The following is a 20127-nucleotide window of genomic DNA, read 5'->3' on the forward strand; positions in this document are numbered from 1 at the left end:
GGCCTTAAGGCTGCTCCTATGTTGGCTGCCCTCCTGCAGTTTGCAGGCTGTGTATCGTGAGATAGATGAGCCTGCGGCTCTTTGATATGTTCTGATTGGTAACTGAAGTTGGTGCTTTATTCTGGTATCCTCTTGCTGCACATTTTTAACCGCAATTGGCTCTATGTGGCTGTTTCTTTGAGGCAGCACCGAGGTGTACTTGTGGATTAAATGCTGCTGCTCCCTCAATTGTACCCACTGCAGGGATCCCTCCCTCTCCTTTATTTTGCAGCACCTTTAACTAAATTTGCAGGCGTATAATACTGCCTGATGAGCTGCCAAAGTAGTCTTGCAGGGTTGCAGTTTCTGGGGGTGAAGAGCCGGCCGAACTTGCTTCTTCAGCTCAAGCAAATTTCCCATTTTTTTGGAAGGTATGTTTTCCTCTTTCCTTTTTGTAGGGTGCTAATTCGTCTTTTATCCCATGAATTTAAATCTCATTTGCGTGTGTTTGGCGGGGCACTAGGGCGGCCTATTTTCCTCTGGCTGCAGTCTCTCTAACTCAGCCTATTGGACCTCCGAAGATCTGGGCCGCACACTTGTGGTAAAGAGGCCCAAAGCTAGTAGTTCCTTCTTGTTAAATGATAGAGTTTTATTTGTAGTTACATGTTGTAACATGTAGGAAAAGTCTACTCATAGTTATCTTATTTCCTTCCCTTTATTTTCATTGTCAAGCATTTATAAACTTAAGACTTAGCTCGAGATGTATACCTCGTATCTCGTTTACTTAAGAAATCAACGAATACTCTTTTGTTCTCATTCTTTAAATTTCTAGTATTTATTTCATAATTTCGAGAACTCAGCTCGCGGCTATTACACAATAAAACCCCACCAACGCCGCGTAAAATAACCCAAGGGTACCTGAATTTAATCTGCTTAAGATATTTTTATGTAAATTCATTTTTTTATTTTATCAATTTTATATTAAAATACTTATTTTATCAATTTTATATTAAAATACTTATCGTAATTTATTAACAATTTTTTTATGAACAACGATTGCGAAAAGTTACTAATATACACAAGTAGTAAAAGAAAGGGGTGAACTTGATATTTGTTGCTATAACTTATAGTATATTGCTTTTGAATAAAGCCTCCTATTTAACTAGCTTCAAAATTTTCACCTGGTTGAATTTTTTGAAACTTTTTTTTTTTTACTTTTCAAAGTTAGAATAAGAAACTTGGCTTCTTTATGCGATTCCAGTTAAGAGTGGGTGACCAATTAATCAATTATTGAGGACTTATTTATCATACATGTATGGGGTTGTTTTGGAAGCAACGAGATTCTAAAATCCTCCTCGTTTTATTTTTAATTTACTTTGCATTCTATTAGTGTTTTTTTATCTATACACTATTCCATTTAATTATAAGGATCCTCACTCGGTATTCTCTTACTTATAAAATTGTAAAGGTACTAACTCCAATTTTATATATAGTTTTTATTTTCTAAAAATTATACTTCATCCGTCCGCCATTAAAAGTCTCATTTGAGTTCGGCACTATTTTAATAAATACAAATAATAGTGGGTGGAAAAAGATGGGGATGATGTTGACCCATTTTTATATATTAGTATTATAATAAATATGAGGAGAATGAGTTAGGGGAAAGTGAGGTCAACCTATCATTAATGGTAAAAGGGAATCGAGACTCTTAATGACGGACTGACTAAAATGACCAGCCGGTACTCCTAATGGCAGACGGAGATAGTACTAGATATCATTGTTATTGTGTGAGTTCGTTGATCAAAGTACTGGTTTTTAGTTTATACTACTATTATTCTTATATTGAGAAGTGAGAACTCTTGCCTATAGTGTTGAGTAAGTGTTTAATAGTAATACTAATAAATCGATTCGAATAAAAAACTTATTGGATTTTGGCCATTGTTATAGAATAGGAAGCAGTAAATCTGTAGATGACAGACTACAATGACTCATTAACGGTTACCTTAATCAATTGTATAAGATATTTTACCAACTCGCTCTCTAGTCCTCGTAGTTCGGCTTGAAATATTTGGTCATTGTCTTCAATTCTAGCTAGTCTGTCTAGTTGTGATATCAATAAAAGTGACTGGTACTTAAGAGATGTTTATTTTTCATATTTATACAAAATAGTATAAAAAAATAAGTGATTGACTAATTTTATTCTACTACTAATATTCCTTCAATCTTACCTTTCTAGTGATACAAGGAAGGAAATGAAAATTGCCATTAGAAGCAGAGAGACATAGCATGTGATATAGGGTGACTATAGTTAGTCGGTTAATGGATTAATCGAAAATTGATTGAATAAAAACAGTTATTAGCTAATCGATAGTCGAAATGTTTGCTTTCAGTTCGATTTACATTATATGTAAGAAAACATTTGATTATCAATTATAATTGATAATCGAACGGTTATAATCGAATAACTGAAAAAAAGACTAGGCAAATAAGTAGTAATGGATGCAAACTTGGAAGAAGGACGCACATAGGCCTTTTATAATAATCAATCAAGACTTTCAAGTATAAGGATGTTAGAATATGTATGGAAAGCAAACATTATATTACTTGCATTTGTAAAACCTTATTTTCTGCTACAATTTATGAGAATAAATTTTTATGACATGGATTGTTGTTTATTATTATTTGTTGATTAAATTCATAAAAATAATGAATAATAGAATAAATAAGTCATTCATCTACATTGTAGACTGATTGGTAGACCCATAGTTGTGAACAATATTTCAGCTGATGTCTCGTAATTCGTAAACATAAGTTATTGATAATTTAATAAGCACAATGGATTCAATGAATTCGTACAGTACAATGTTGGTCAATATATAAAATAAGTGTTATCAAAAGACATGTTGATAATGAGTAAACCAATGACAAATACTATTAAAAAAAGCTTTTTCAATCAATTTGAGAAGTTAAATTTAAATTTAAGTGATTTGTAATTCTTTTATTTATTTCGATTATGCTGTTTTTTATAATTTTAGCTATAGAGTATGATTTTAGGATTTTAACTTTTCAATTTTTGATAATTTAATTTTATGATTTTAATTGAATAATGTTTGAAATTCTAATCAGTAAATATATTTCAGTAGAAACAATATATGAAAATGGATAATTTAAAAAATAAGAAATATTTTGAGACATTTTAACAATATGAATATTTCTAATAAAAGATAATGCTACTTAATTCTTCTATACATTTTGTCCATCGCTGATCGTATCACTGTCCCATAATTCATAAGCCTATATAGGATTTTTTTTCGTTTTCATTAAGAGTAGAGTTGAAACATTTTTTTCTAGGTCTCATATTTGAACCCTAATAACAATATATCAAAGTATAAAATGGAGAGTAAAAGCTTTTAACAGTTGATTAGCAAAGCCACCATCCATTTGTTTAAACGATGTCGTTTGGATCACTTAGCTGAACCCAGAAAAGCCCCCATTTCGATCTCTAAGAGCATCCGCAACGTGGCGCGGAACTGTCCCGCGTTTCGTTCCTCAAAGCCCCCATTTCGATCTCTAAGAGCATCCGCAACGCGGCGCGGAACCGTCCCGCGTTTCGTTCCGGAGGAACGGAACACCAACGCGACGCGTTGCGGCACACTGTCCCGCCCCCGAACCGTTCCCATCTTGTCCCGTAACCCGTCCCTGCGAGACGCGAGACGGCCTGTCACGCCACGCGCCATGGCGGCGTGGCGCGCCCCTGCGTCGTGCGTGACGCCCACTCGCCGGTCCGCGAGTGGGCATCGTCACGTGCTGACGCAATAAATCTTTTTTTAAAAAAAAATTGAATTTAAAAAAAATAAAAAAAAATTGTGAACGGTAATATTACCGTTTATTACCGTTTTTTCTTTTTTTCTAATATTTTTTTTACTTTTTTACTCTATAAATACTCATAATTCATCCTCATTTCACACACAACTGCACATCTATTCCTCCTAAATCAACTTCATTTCCTCTCCAATTTTCATCTAACATCTCATCACAAAATGTCCGGCAACGGCAACTCCGGCGGTGGCGGCTCCGGCGGGTGGGATCTCAACACGTTTAACGATTGGGAGACCATGTACAACACACTGGGTGGTTCCGGTTCGTCGACGCCGGGCACCTAGGGTTCGTCGACACGGGGTGGGTACCAACCACCCACTTTTGACGTGGATGCATACGCTCGTCCCTCCGCCCCACGGTATTCGCAGGGATTATCCCAGATTCATGAGGATTTCCCCGTTGAACCCACTATAGGAGTAGGACGAGGCCGGGGAGGAGGCCGAGGCGGGCGAAGCTCCAGGACGGAGTCGGAGGCGGGCGAGGAGGAGGAGGAGGAGGATCTAGGCCGGCATCCATACAGCAACAACGAAACGATGGCGGTGTACAACGCCTGGATCACCGTCTTGTACTATCCCGTCGTCGGGAATCAACAACCCAACAAGTGCTTCTGGGAAAAGGTCACCGAGATCTACCACCAGATTAAGCCGAAAGGGTCTCGGAAGCGCACATATAAGATGCTCCGCTCTCACTTTGGCCGAGTCGACAAACAGGTCAAAAAATTCCGCGGCATCTACTCGACCGAAGCGGCGCGCTACCAAAGCGGAGCTTCGGGAGCCGACATTCTGAGGGCGGCTTTGCGCGTCTACAACCAGGACACCGGTAAACAATTCAAATATGTTGATATTTGGCAGGTCGTCAAGGACGAGGAAAGGTGGGCCGGCGGTGTCCGCTCCAGCTCGGGTTCAACCTCAAAGCGCACGAAGCACACGGCGAGTGACCAATACTCGTCTGGTGACACCGGTGAGGGCATCAACGGACAAGAGGGTGCACCGCAGGAGTTTGCGGGCACGGCCTGCGATGCCGCGGTATCCAGCCGTGGGCGCCGTCGGCCGCAAGGGACCAAGGCGGCGAAGGCGGCTAGAGCGAGGAAGGGTCGAGGCGAATCAAGCCAGTCGGGCTCGGGATCGGGCTCGAACACCCTTATGGAGGTGTACATGACCGCCACAATGGCGGACACTGCCCGCTTCTCGCCCTCCCAATACCAAGCCTGGTGGAACGGAATTGTGCATATGACAGCACAACTTGGCCTTCCGCCTTCCCCTGCACCTCGACCGCCTTCGGAGGATGATTCGCCGACTGAGTAGTTTTTTTATTTTCTTTAAATTTGTATTTTAAATTATGCAACGTTTAATTTTTTAGGATTTTAATTTTGTGTTTTTTATTTTTTAAAATTTTAAGTTGTAATTTTTTTTATGTTGTGTGTTTTTTAATGAATGTGTTTGTTTTAATTAAATTGAGTTGGAAATAAAAATAAAAAATAAAATTGAATGAATAGTAATTTAAGGAACGGTTAAGAAATCGATAAGGAACGGAAATGTAGTAAAAAAGTACAGTGGGGTCCGCAAATAGTAGTTTAAGGAACGGTATATAAACAACGTTTTGGATGGCCTAAACACACCCGCACAATCAACCAGCAAAATTCAGTTCCCTCTGCGCATCGATCGACGATCCATGCTCCGGAATCAGATACACCCACGAAAACACTCAATCCTATTTACAAAGATAAAGTACAGATCGAGGGGGGAAGGGCGTGCGTCAATCCATGGTGTCGTTCGTGAGTGCGTTGCTCTATGGAGTTGGCGGAATCGTGGTGGCCGGCATGGCATTGCTCGTGGCTTTCCAGGAGAAGCTCGTCTACGTACCCGTGCTGCCTGGTCTCACTAAGTCCTACCCCATCACCCCTGCCCGTCTCCGCCTCTTATACGAGGATGTCTGGCTCACTTCATCTGATGGCGTCCGTCTCCACGCTTGGTTCATCAAGCTCTCCGCCGATTGTAAAGGCATGTTCTGTGTATGCTTTACTGTTTTTACGGTTGTTTGGAGTCGCGATTGAAGTCTAATCACAATGAATCTTTTTTTTCTGGTAATTTGGCACTCATTTTTTTAGGGTTTTGTGGTAGTGTGTAGAAGCTTCCAAAATTCTTTTTTGGTTAGTGTGGTGGGGTGATCTTGTGGAATTCAGATGCTTCCTACTGATTTTTATGAAAAGTAGTGGCTTGGAGTTGGAAACTTGGATCCGAGGCTATATAATTTACTTATTATATAAAATTATGAGAAAATAAGAGAACTGCTACAAAAATTGTATAGCAGCTAGTATATTAGTATGAAAATATTTTTGGTTGTTATCATTTGAGAATCTCAAATTGAGATAAATGTTTGCATAGTGGGAAGATTTGTTAACATATGGTTAATTTTTCTTGAAAACTTAAATATGCTGATGAGTATGGAACTATGGATAACATATTAGAGTTTGTGTGATTACAGTTCATTGTTTCATTTGGCTTATAGGGACTGGTCAATTTCTTTGACATGGAGGTTTTATTTTCATTTGATCATGGTAGTAATTTTGTCTCAGTGCTGATACATAGGAAAAGTCAAGAAAAACCTTGTTTTATGGGTTTATCTAATGTTTGATAGTACATAAGAAAAGCCATTTCTAAAACTTCACTTCTCTATCTGACGTTTTCCCAGTTTAAGTATCAAACAGATCATTATAAGTACTGCTAAACTGTGAGCATTGTATCAGCGGCATCTCTAACTAAACCAATACTTGTCTCAAGTCTCAACTGATAGACTATCTGTGTGGTAGTGATAAACTGGTGGTAATAGTTCTCTAGATAGTATAAATATTTGTGTTGTTGAATGGAGGTTGAAGGACAGTATATTTTGGATATCAGCTTTCTCATTGTGTCCTATAGTAAGTACCACATGTTTGGAAAACTATGGACATCATAAAACTGTATGTACATCTATCTGTTTCCCTGTATATTCACACAAAGTAAAATAATAAAAACGACAAAAGGAGAGCATATATTTGATGATGCAATTATTGCTAACAAGAGTGTGAGTCTTAAAGGAGATGCATCAATTATTAAATTACTACTCCGCTCTTCTGAGTCTCCTTATTTCTAGCCTTCTATTTTATCATTTACATTTGTTTCTGAAACATAAGTTATTATTGATTGGACCTACTAACACTAAGACATGATTTTATGACTTTTTCAGGTCCAACTATTCTCTTTTTCCAGGAAAATGCTGGCAGTATCTTTTTCATTGTTCTTTTTATGGGTGGCTATTGGTTATATAACAATTTCTGATGTGTAGAGGACTAGAGGTAGCTCCCAGTGTTTCCTATTTGGGAAGGAATTTGTGTATATTATGTTGGGCCTTGACTAATTAATTACAGATATTGCTCACCGCCTTGAAATGGTTCGGATTATGTTACAGCAATTGCAATGCAATGTTTTCATGCTTTCATACAGAGGGTGAGCAGCTTTTCTAGAAAGCAGATTGAAACCAGAGTTTATTTTCCTTTTTATGTGTGTATTGTGTATCTACTTGCATCTTTTTCGAGCTCCTGACTATTAAATACGTGTATTCTGTATCATCTTCTTCTGATAATGCTTCATCCTCGTCTAGTTGACCTCTTTCTTTTCCATTTCTGCCCTTTTTCCCATCCTCTTTTGATGGTATGCTTGTTACACTTAGCCATTCTGTGCTTACTTATCTAAATGAATTAGCTCATTTTTCTGCCTTGAAATTTTCAGTTATGGAGCTAGTGATGGGTTCCCTTCACAACAAGGTATCACTAAGGATGCTCAGGTTTGCCTTCTTGCTCCCGATCTTCTATATAAAAGTGTCTTGCAGCCAATTCTCTAAGCTTTTAATTAGATAAGGAGGATTATTGTATTCCTGCATGTATATTTTAATTCTGTTACTTCATGTGGTGAGGTATGGGAAGGATTGGATGCAACTCATGCTAATTCATGCTGTTTTCCAACTAAACAGGCTGCTTTGAACCATCTGGTTCAAAGAGTAGATATTGACACTTCCAGAATTGTTGTCTTTGGAAGGTCTCTTGGGGGAGCTGTTGGAACTGTGCTAGTTAGAAACAATCCAGACAAGGTAATATCATCCATTCATCCCTACAGGCTGAGAACCACATTTCTTTTATATATCTTACCTTTTCTTCTCTCCCCCATGAATGATTTACTTTAGCAGGGGAAAACCTTTATTTAATACAGTACCATTTTGTGCACAAACTTCTACTTTCAAATCAACAGATGTATCGAAGCGACAATTTTGTTTTTCCAACTAATGTTCAAAATAATATAGTACAGCTTTTGAAATAGACATAAGCTAATGTGAATGCGTAAGAGGGAAATAGACATAATACAGCATGCCCCATTTTCCTCTTAATTTGCATCTACTCGCCATTTCCTAGTTTGTTCTGAATTTTCTGATGTATCATTGTAGAACCATGACCTACTTGACTCTGACGCTCTAGTGTTACTATGAAGTATGTAGCAATGTTAGATTTGATGCAAGTAACAAAAGTATGTGGTTATTGTTTCCCTTCCCTGACATTGTAGACACTTGGTAAATATTTTAGAGCCACTGGTCGCTAAAAGCTTCATCAAACTTTGATATTCATATAACTCTCGCGTTTTAGCATTCTTCTTTTCGTTTTTTGTGTTTTAGCAATATGATGTAGTCTTTTCATTCTTTGCTTGCCTCGCTCTGATATTATATTTAACTGAAATATCACAGGTAGCTGCACTGATACTAGAAAATACTTTCACATCCATTTTGGACATGGCTGGAGTTCTCTTACCATTTCTGAAGTGGTTTATTGGAAAAGGTGGCTCCAAGGGTCCTAAAGTTCTTAATTTTCTTGTTCGTTCTCCCTGGAGCACTGTTGATGTTATTGGAGAGGTGAGTCTACATGTTGTTGGAGTCTATTATTTTGCACTTGTTCTACTTGTGTGGGTGTCTTGCCAATGCCAAAATACTGGCAATCAGCTCCATGTGGCTTAAAGCTCAAAGGCTTAGTTTTTATGTTAGAATATGAGTCTTTAATAAATTCAATTGCTACCAAATGAATCAAAGATAAGTGATCAATTTTATACTCCGTGTTGTAACCAGCTGCTAGCATAATTATAAGAATGTAAAGTAACTATCTATTAGGATATTATTTCTTTTCATTGGAAAGTCATGATTCCTATAATTCTATTTCAAACTGTCACATATACTGTCTTAGATGTATTGATACGTATTACTTAACTTGTGCTTACTTTCATTTTAGTTATCTATCTTTTTCTTTCTTCTGTTTTGAATTCCGACCTTAAGTTGTACTTTCAAATCAATCACTTCTCAAAGGTATTTTTAGTTGACAGAAAGCTAGCATGACAAAGTAGTTAGTGGCTATTGCCATCCTAGCTTCCATTTCTCGGTTGGTCACTATTCTTCTCATTTTTATTTTTGCCACTCTTGTTTTCTTATTTACTGGTTGAAATAATAAGAAAAATGACTGATAAAGTGCAAATGACTTGAGAGTTAAGTTCTCATCCAAGAAAAGTATACTGAGCAGGATGCACGCCAGCTCTCTGGTAATTAAAGAATACTACATTTTTTTGAAAGGGATTAATCTTTAATTAAATGCTAGTTGAAGAATCAAAATGAAAATTATCAGAGAGGTAAGTGACTAGATTGAAAGTAGATGAAGGTAAGCATCAATAGCCACTTGTGATATGTAATTATCCGGGCTTTATCTTGTCAAACATTCCTTTCCAGTAGTTATTTGCCATTATTTAATTTTGCCCCTTGTGCGAGAGAAGTTATGTGTGCTAACTAAGATAAAATTGTTCACTAACTTATTATGTTTTTAACTGCACAGGTCAAACAACCAATCCTCCTCCTTTCTGGACTACAAGATGAAATGGTTCCCAGCTCACATGGAGATGCTATATGCTAAAGCAGCTGCCCGGAATCAGCAGTGTTCATTTGTAGAATTCCCTACGGGAATGCACATGGACACATGGTTGGCTGGTGGTGATCGGTATTGGAGAACAATTCAGGAGTTCTTGGAAAAAACAGTGCCAGAAAAGGATAGTGGCTCCTCTAAAGTGGGTAAGTTTTGAATTTATTTTTCCTCCGGATACCTGTCTGCTGCACTATACCCTCTATAGCTAGAATTAACTTCAACTTACCACATTAGGCTGGGATCCTGTTTGCTGCACTCTACCCTTTATAGCTAGAACTAACTTCAACTTACCACATTAGGTTTCCCAAACTTCACGCTGAGGCAGCGTCTTTAGAGTAAGAATGACAACACATCTAGCAAATAAAATGCTAGTGTGGATACGAAGCCCTTTTTCATTATCCACCCGAATGTCTATCATCACTCTTTACTTTTGGCCCTTCAACTCCACCTTTTACAAGAAGATTATCAAACTCTGTTGTTCCCTCCAATTCTCCTTATGACTTTGATTCTTAACATGTAGCTCTCTTTTTTCAATGGCCTCTCAGTGTATAATTTTTATTTTGCTTTAGGCGGCTATAAAGACAAAGCGTTGAAGAGTTGGATTTTTCTGAACAATTGTTGCCTCGTATATTTTGTATTTTTGTTATACTACGTATCATTTTTTGCTGTTTCTTTCAGATTAATGCGAGGTTTTATGCCGGGATGTGGAGTTTACATTAAGCATAAGCACTGTGGTTGAAGATGGCTGCCACTATTGGCGAGACACAAATTTTGCAAGACAGTTCGGACGCTTTTTGGTGTATATGAGATGAACGTAGTATAGTGCACCATTTCCTAATAAGAATAATTGTACTTGTATGAGCACGGAATTGGAGAAAATATTCTGATTTTACTAATTGGAATTGGTGAACTGCTATTGTCGACTTGTTTGGACCTAATCGTAGTGCATGAATGTATTCATTTGTTCAGAATAAAAAACTTAAATTCGGTGTCTGTTGTATTACTATTATCTTTGGAGCATTTGTTATTGTGTAAATAAATTGCGTTATGGTTTTATTAATAGTATTTCCATTTTAATATTTGTGGAAATGGTTATCTAATAGCATCAGCAATGGCGCCCGTCCCGGCGGAATTCTGACCGGCGTGCCGGACGTCCGCGCGGGACGTCTGCCATTGCGCAAGGGAGGCACGAATACGGACATCGGAGTTCCGCGGAGTTCCGCCGACGTCCTGATTATTGCATTAAATTTTTTTAAAATTTTATAAATACGTCTCGTTGAACTTCATTTCATTCACACCACTTTTCTTTCGAAGAACAATGGAGCACTACGATAGCGATTCCTCCGCCACGAGCGAGTCACATGCGCCTAATTTTCCCGTCGGCGGGAGTACGCCGATGTCCGCCGCGATGCCCCAAATGTCGTGGATGATGCCCCAATCTCAAATGGCAGCGGGGATGATTAGGGCTGGCAAATCGTGTGGATTGGGTCGTTATCGGGTCAACCTGATAATGACCCAACCCAATAAGGTCTAACCTAAACCCGACCTGTTAAGGAAACTGTAAATCCGAACACGAACCCGACCTGCTACTTTCAAATCCGAACACGACAAGCACCCGACACGAACCCGTTATCGACACGATATAATATGGGTTGACACGACACGATAACAACCCGAACCTGATATTACACGATTCCTAAATACCGATTAACCTTGATTTAACCTTAATTTGCACAATTAAATTTCATTTTATCAATTAAACCTAATTTTATAAGCAAATTAAAAAATTAAAGTAATATAGTTTTTTTAAATAATAATAAAAATAATAATATATTTCTTAATGGGTTACCCGTATCCGACCCGCATCCGACCCGAACCCAACCCAAAATTATCGGGTTCTTAATGGGTCAACCCGATAAGGACACGGATCCAATAAGACTTGACCACAACCCAATAATTTCGTGCGGATTCGTGTCGGATTATCGTGTCGTGTCGAAAATTGCCAGCCCTAGGGATGATGCCCGGGTATTACAACATGTACCCACAGTGGTATGTGATGATGCCCCAAATGTCCCAGATGCCCGGGGCGAGTGCCGGAATGCCCCAAATGCCGGGGATGATGCGGAATGCCATCAGTTCATCGACACTGCAAAGGGGTTCGGGGAATTCAAATATTGGGAGGTTATCTTGTGGTGCAGACTTCGGCCAAGTTCACTGCAGGTGTTGAATCTGGCTGGCCGAAGCGGACGAAGATCAGCGCCTCCAAGGAGTACAGTAGCAGTGCTGGTTCCCACGAACTCCCCCGTCGAGGCAGAGTTCCCGACACCCACATCGTCGGCCCGCCGCCCCCGGTTGGGAAAAAGTCCGCAGCGCGGATGGCGAGGGGAAGCTCCAGCGGATCCGACGAGGCCCAATCGGCAGCACCCATCCAAAACGATCCCAAGAACCCCTCATTCGCCCGCATCGCGGCACATGAAACCTTGTTACGTGCAATGGTTGAATGGCGCCAATCGACCGACCGCCATTACAAGCGGTCGCTTAAGGATATCATCAACAGTATGCGGCGCGATTTGGGGTTCGGAGACATGTCGGAGAGTGACGACGAGGGGGGTGGCGGCGGTGGGGACGACGAGGGGACTGGCGGCGAGGAATCCGAGGAGTGAGAAGACGGTTTTTTTTAACAATGTAATTTTTTTTAATAATTATGTATTTTTTTTAATTAAGTATGTTTTTTTAAAATAAAATGGTTTCATTTTTTCTGTATTTGTGTCGAAATTTTAATTCCATAAATTGTTTAATTTATGAATTTGTGAATTTTTTTTATTGTGAAAAGTCCGCGGGGATGTCCGCTGGGATGCAGATACTCTAACAAAAGGTTATTAACATTGTACTAGTTGAAAATACTGAGATAGAATTGACAAGTTGAAAAATCGAGATAAAATCATAGTATTGATAAATGATACCACTAGTTACTCACTATCACAATTAGGGTTGGGGAAAAATACCGAAATATCGAAATACCGGTCTTATCGTACCGAAAAAATATTGAAAATATCGAACTTTTGGTACACCGTGATTTTCGGTACGTTATAATACCTTACCGAAATCTTTCGGTAAGATAACGGTATGAATTTTCATATACCGCGGTATACCGCTTCATACCGAAGTTCGGTATGTACCGTAAATTAAGGTATATAACGTAAAATATAAATTTAATAGTGTAAATATATTTTTTATATTTTTAAAATTATAAAATTTATTGTGAAATATAAATAAAATTATGAATAAAATATATGTAATATATATATATATATATTTTTAAAATAAAATATAAATAATATTCTAAAAACTCAAATTATCTATTTTCATTGATGTTGAAAGTAAGGTATACCGCAAAAGTATGGTATACTGAACTTTGCTACGGTATACCAAAAATGAGGTACTGCATCGGTATAGAAATTGGTCATACCGAAAAATAAGGTATACCGAAGTTCGGTATACCGAAAATTTTGGTAAGTTAAATGTATGATTTGTTCGCATACCGAATTTACGGTAAGGTATACGGTATGATAGTTTCGGTAAGATATACCGTACCTACTCACCTCTATTCACAATAGTTACTCACTGTCACAATTGATTCGTATTCATTTTTAGGACATTCTAAAGTTAAATGGACTCATTTTCTCTATTTTAAAAAAGATTTTATACAGAATACACTAAATAAGTACTTGAATCAATTTCATAATTTAAAACTAATGAAGTTTAAATTTCGGAAAAGTGCGAATTAGCGGAAAAGTGCGAATTAGCGTGAGGTTGATAGAGTAGATGCCACTCTTGGTGCCAAATCAGTAAAGCTAATGTCTCCCTCTCTTTTTTATATTTCAAAATTCAAATCATAACTGACTCTCTCCCTCTTCTCTCTCTCCTGTAACCCTTCAATTCTTCAAGCCATAGCTAACAAACACTTCAGCTGTGATGGACGGATTTGGGCCCGACAATTATCGCACGGTGTGGGAGGTTGGAACAGACTAGGGCGGCTGGGATCTGAACAGCCACTGAAGAAGGCACCGGAACCTGACCGGAGATGCTCACCAGCAGTTACAGCATATTGAGAGAGAGAGAGAGAAAGAGATAAGAGAGAGGGATAGATTTCATTTCATTAAGCATAAAATGTCAATTGCGATTACAGCTAACTAATTGACAGCTCAATTAACTCAATCTCCATTAATCTTCTTAACGATAGTTTATTCAATCTCCCTCTCTTCTTCTTCACTCCTTTTCACGTATCAGAGGTTTTTGGAGATTTCAATGGTAGACGCATGGCCTTGATCAGAGCTCTCACCATTGGTAACTCTCTCTCTCCATCCTTTCCTTTTTTGATAAAAAAAGTTCACTAAAATGCTCGTGTAATTTGATTTTCTTATTCTTCTTGGAGTTAGGGTTCCTGTTTCTTGATTGTACTGCATTCTGCTAAATTTGTTTTTATTTCTTTTTCTTCCTCCGTTTATTTATCTAGGAGTATTTATTTATTTTCTCCTTTTCAGATGCTAAGGAATTCACCCGACAGTGTGATCCTGGTGAGTTAGGTTTTAGTTTATCTATTTGGTTGATTTTCGATCAGTGATGCATGGCTACTTTCTCTTGCCTTCTATTTTGGTGCCAGATGTGATTTTGATAAAAATGGCAGGTAGTGATTTTGTAAATTGTGAAGTTATTTGAATATTCATTCGCTTTAACTTTTTTTTATTTACTGTAAATCACTCCCTCATTTGTTTCCTTAAAATTCCATCCTATTGATCCCTGTTGGGGGTGGGGGATCTAAAGAAGGCTTAGAATTATAGAATTATATGTTCCATTCTATTTGGAGTGATGATGATATCTAAAGAACAACTATATATAGTTTTGATTTATCGATGTAGATCAGGTGATCTCCCTTCCATATTGTGCAAAATTAAGATATAATTTTCCCAATTCCTTTGTTAATGTGTGCTTACATTCTATCTAGTCCTTTGCTAATCTCCCATGCATTCAAGCATGATAATGCTAACCTTAAGTTAGCACTTTATAATTTGCCTATATGTTTCAAATAAGCTTTCCAACCCCGTGAGAAAAAGTAATAAGAATGCCATCTGACTTATGGTCCTAGTATTTTGCGCTGAAGTTTCATTATCTAAACAAAGTTTTGGCTTGGTTGCCAACCCCTTTAATTTATTGTTCCTTACTACTAAAGATGAGCATATTGCAGTATAAAGTTAGTACTATTGTATCTTCTGGGCGATTATGTATAATGGCCTTTACTTAATTTCTTTGAATCTGCTATTACTGCTAGCTTCATTCTGTTTGTGTTGGATGCAGGAAATATCTATTCGATGTGATAAATGATCTCCCAACCATTTTAGAAGTTGTGACACACGATGCAAAATATAAGCAAGCAATAGCATTGGTAAGTGAAATCATCATATCTTTTTCTATTGATATCTTGGGTAATCATCATATCTTTTTCTATGATATCTTGGGTCTTGCATCACTAAAACACTAATCCTATTCTATTATTTTGGAAGACATAAGTTGTGAGTACATTTATACGAGTTTTAAAAATAAGGCTTGTGTGTTACACTCTGCTCATTCTTAATGGCCTATATTTTGTCCAGTATAAAAAAATGTGAGCTATAAGCTAGCAAAGAGATCTTCCACTGCCTTGTGACCAAAGATATATTTTTTACATGACTTAACTGTCCATTCTAGTCTTCACTTTATTTTGGGAAATCACTATGTTACTCCCTCTATCCCATAAATTTTGTCATACTACTGGACACGAGTTTTAAGAAAAATAATGGAAAGTGAGTTGAAAAAGTTAGTTGAATGTAGGTCCTATTTTTATATATTAGTTTTATAATAATATGTGAGTGGGAATGAGTTAGTGGAATATGGGTCCACTACCAAAAATAGTAAGATGTGAAATGTGACAAATTTTGTGGGATGGACATGGAAAAATGTGACAAACTTTCTGGGACAGAGGGAGTATTAAGGTAGAAGTAGTGATGAATAAAGCTCACCTCTTTTTTCACCCTTCCTCCTGGTCCTTCTAGTAGGCAGAATTTGAAGTTCTTTTCCCAGTTTGGTCCCTCATCCTAAATATTGAAGTTACCATGTCCGGGAAATTTAAACTGTAGCCTGAGATTTGGTTGTAATATACAAACTAATAAACATATCATTTCAGGATCTAACCAGCTAAATTTCATAACCTATAGGTTTGAGGCTGAGCTATATCTCTGAATAAATGTTTGAATTTATATAGCACATTCTTATGCACTTGAACCAAAACATGAGATAACATGCATCATCAGTGGGCATCAGTTCTAGTGTCATAACTCATCTCACTAAAATGTCTGCAAATTTTATCAATTAGTCTTGATTTTCAATCTGCTAAGGCAGGACCAAGCTGTTTGCTTTACATGCTGTTCTGGCTGGTTGATGTTAAAAAACAATTGATTTTCTATTGAGGTAACAAAATCTGGAAATTTGATGATGTTATGATGGCAAATAGTTTAAGAATTGATGTTTAATGATGACTTTGTTATGATGGCAAATAGTTTAAGAATTGATGTTTCATGATGACTTTGTTAGTTATTGGATATTGTTAGCATGTTTCTTTTTTTTCAAAGGAAAGAAAGAATATCCCCTTGTTTTACATGATGGTTATGATGAGTTTGCTGTGACCTCTATACGTTTCCTTTCCACTGCTGCTATGTGTGAGTGATAAGTTTGAACATAACACTCTCTGACTACAGAATCCAAAACTAGCGTGCTTCCATTAGTTGAATTAAGATATATCGTAGTCACTGGACGATTAGCATGTTCTATAGAAGTTCTGCACTCTAACATGGATGAGGAAAAAGAACGAAGAAAACCATGAATTTTATGTACGTAACATATTCACTGTGCCAAATGTAACATCTTTGTGAGGATGAGATGTGATGCTGCTGACACTAAAACTATTACTCTCTGTCTATGAATAATAGTTCCATTTTTTTCATTTAGTCCCTGTCTATTTACGGAAACTTTCTAACAGTTTATTACCCTCATATATCAACTGACTATGGAAACTTTCTAACACTACTTCAACCACCTTTTCTCTTCCTCTCTACTAATTTACCTATTGTGCATTAAAACTCATGTCGTCCACTATGGGGACTATTTTACATGGACGGAGGGTATTAAAAAAAGCTTAGGAGTTATTTCACTAATCATTACTTAGTCGTTTTGGGATTTGACTGTTTTGTATTAATGACTTCATACACTGGCAGGTGGGTGATTAAATGTATCAGCAGTACAACCATGTGATGAATCTTGTGGTTACTTTCATGATCAATTCATTTTGCAAACTTCATGGATCCTCTTTTATTCATACTTCAGTCGCCGTGCTTTATTTCCTCTTCTGAAGCTATAAAAGTGAAAAAAAAATTCTTACTTTCTTTTCTGTAATTTACAGGAGAGAATGTCAGGGCCCCAACCAAATGATGAGGCCAAGTATGAGGGATCGAATGAAGAGGGCAAGGGATCGGACGAAGAGGATGAAGACGAACATGAGGAAACCTTGTGCAGATCATGTGGTGAATATTACAACACCAATGAATTCTGTATTTGCTGTGACCTATGCCAGAGATGGTTCCATGGGAGGTGCGTCAATATCACACCTGCTGAGGCGGAGCACATCACTCAGTTCAAATGTCCAACCTGTACGAACGAGAGAGCCCGGCCTTGACGCCCGCCTTCCAATGCTAGTATAATTGGTCTTGGTTGTGTACAGTGCTAGTCATTTTATATCTGGAATAGTTTACTCTTAGCTACATATTTCAGTTAACCAGTAACATCTACAGTTGGAGATGTTTTGTGCCCAATTTAGCACACAGCTTTGTATGCATACTCTTCACACATTGTTGCGTAGTTTCCATCTACGACTCGTTTGCTATGTATGATAATCCAATGTAGAGATAAGATAGTAAATGGGCTGTGGTATTACACTTACGGATAATATGCTATCTATGCCACCCGTTTAGTAGAAAAGTTAACTTTTGCAGAAAAATGTACATGTTTGTTAGTTTGTTTACTAATTCGGTTAATCATCTCGAATGCCCCTCACCCTGCCCTTATGTGATGCCTGTTCCACGAGCTCCCCTCTAATGAGTCCCGCCATTGTTCCATGTCACCAGGACGGGACACCCTTCTACCATTGCAACTGCTCTTAGAATTGAGAGAGTGATTCTATATTTGTTTTCTGCACATGTCTTCTAGAATCATAGTAGTGCTATATATGTATATGCTTTCACATTAACAGCCACAAAAAGGAAGGTCGCAGAAAAAGACATCCGAGACATGAAAATTGGGATATAAGCGAACGCATTTTTCGGATGCATTCATGGTCAAGAGAGAATGGAGATGAAGAGGTTAGAGGAGACGCAACAGCGCTAGAGAAAGATATAACAGTAATTCTGTTGATTTTTGACATGTCCCAACTAGGAATTGACGATTCTTGGGAATTGAGGCATGCATACAGCTAGAGAGTGTTGACTGTTGAGCAGTTCACCAGAATATATGAAGAGGCACTGCATTCTCCATGGCACTTAAGAGAATCTTATGTTATGGTGTAAACTTTACAGCAGTGCTAATCAATGTGTTACACTGATACGATTATTATTATTATTATTATTATTATTATTATTATTATTTAGTTAGTTAATTATAGATTTGCATATATTTTCCATATCTTTTGTCTTGCTCATTAAGTTAGTATCCACTATTATAAATAGTGGACATTGTTATTCATATTATTCATTCAAGAAATATCAATTATCCTTCTATTTTACTTTCTCTTACTCTCTTTTCTTTCAAGCGTGCAAAACGCACAAAACCCTAATTTTGACGCCGGATTGATCGACGGGCAAAAGCTCCCGCGACGTTCGACGCAAAATAACGAGTTAAGGAACTTCATCCTTAACAATTGGTGCTTTCATCGTGAGCTCTTCCACCGAATCGCTATCTACATGTCGTACGGCTACACCGGATATCAACTCCGGCAGTCGGATTACCACCCATGGCAGCCCGTACCTCAACCCCTGCTCTATCCGAACAGAGCGTTAGATCAACAACTATCATATCCATATCCACAGGATGGGAGACTCCACCCACAACACAATCCCTACCAAGCCCGTCAACCCACTTCCTGGGACCCGCCATGGCTGCGCCAGGAAACTGCGTATCAGCAACCATCGTCCTACGAGCCAGATTTGTACTCGCCACCACCCTCTTGTTGGGACCCGCCAAGGTTGTGCACGCAGCATGGATACTCTCAGCCTTATCAACCGCCTCAACAGCCACACCACACCGCGCTCAGACAGCCCACTTGCTGGGACCCGCCATGGGTGCGCACGCAGCAGAGTTCTTCGACCTATGATCAACCGTCGTTGTTATATCCGCAACCTCCCGATCAACCGGATTGGCAATGTCTCCCAACGACTAATGATGTCGGCCATATGGAGCCTCTCGACATGCCACGTGATCCAGTGACACCGGAGTCTGAACCGAGCCTAACGGTGGCTGACTTGGCTTCACAGCTCGAGCGTTTGACTGCTATTGTCAGGGAATTGGGGTCTAAGATGGATTCACGTGAACGTTGCCTGGGTGATCCACACGCCGCAATGAGGCCGACGAGCCATCTCCGCACAGCCGCCCCACTGGCCGCTACAACTGTTGTCTCGTCCACGAATCTGCCCCCGCCAGCTCCTTCGTGCAGCCCCGATATCAATGGAGATGAGGGTGAATTGTTAGACTATGACCCACTCCCACTAGCCGTGATATCTCAGTCGGGCGACTCCAATACCATTCCAACATCGATCCCTCATTTTGTACTTGTTGTTTTCCCCGGTTCTATAAAATTGGGGATTTCAGAGGGTGTGAAACGCGACTGCTTTAGTTCTTCTCTCGGCAAGAGTAGGGTTACAGAGAAATTTCACAATTTGGATGATATAGGTTTTAATGATGGCGCGAATCCATATGATGGTGATGTTGCAAGAATGAATCATCGACCAACATCGCTTGACGGTGATAAACGGTGGATTCCTCCGCGCAAGGACACGTCGTGTTTGAGCATTCTGGAACGCGTGGACAAGCTTCCCATTTTAACGATGAATTTTGGCAACCACAATAGTCATCCTTTGATGATTTTTGATGGAGGTGATGCAGGGAGACGCTCAACTATTCGGTGTATGTTTGACCCAGGAGGATTC

The 20127-nt window shown here is 38.6% G+C and overlaps 1 long non-coding RNA gene and 1 pseudogene across 1 annotated transcript; both read left to right on the top strand.

The window, feature by feature from the left end:
- Positions 1-5460: 5460 nt before the first annotated feature.
- On the top strand, positions 5461-10897 carry LOC121789213 (annotated as a pseudogene).
- A 2840-nt stretch (positions 10898-13737) lies between these two features.
- On the top strand, positions 13738-17927 carry LOC121789214. Its single transcript, XR_006047997.1, has 4 exons — positions 13738-14188; positions 14386-14418; positions 15197-15284; positions 17334-17927. It is a non-coding gene; the product is annotated as an uncharacterized LOC121789214 (long non-coding RNA).
- Positions 17928-20127: the final 2200 nt, after the last annotated feature.

Source organism: Salvia splendens, unplaced genomic scaffold (genome assembly GCF_004379255.2).
Source record: "Salvia splendens isolate huo1 unplaced genomic scaffold, SspV2 ctg174, whole genome shotgun sequence".
In the NCBI taxonomy this organism is placed as follows: domain Eukaryota; kingdom Viridiplantae; phylum Streptophyta; class Magnoliopsida; order Lamiales; family Lamiaceae; genus Salvia; species Salvia splendens.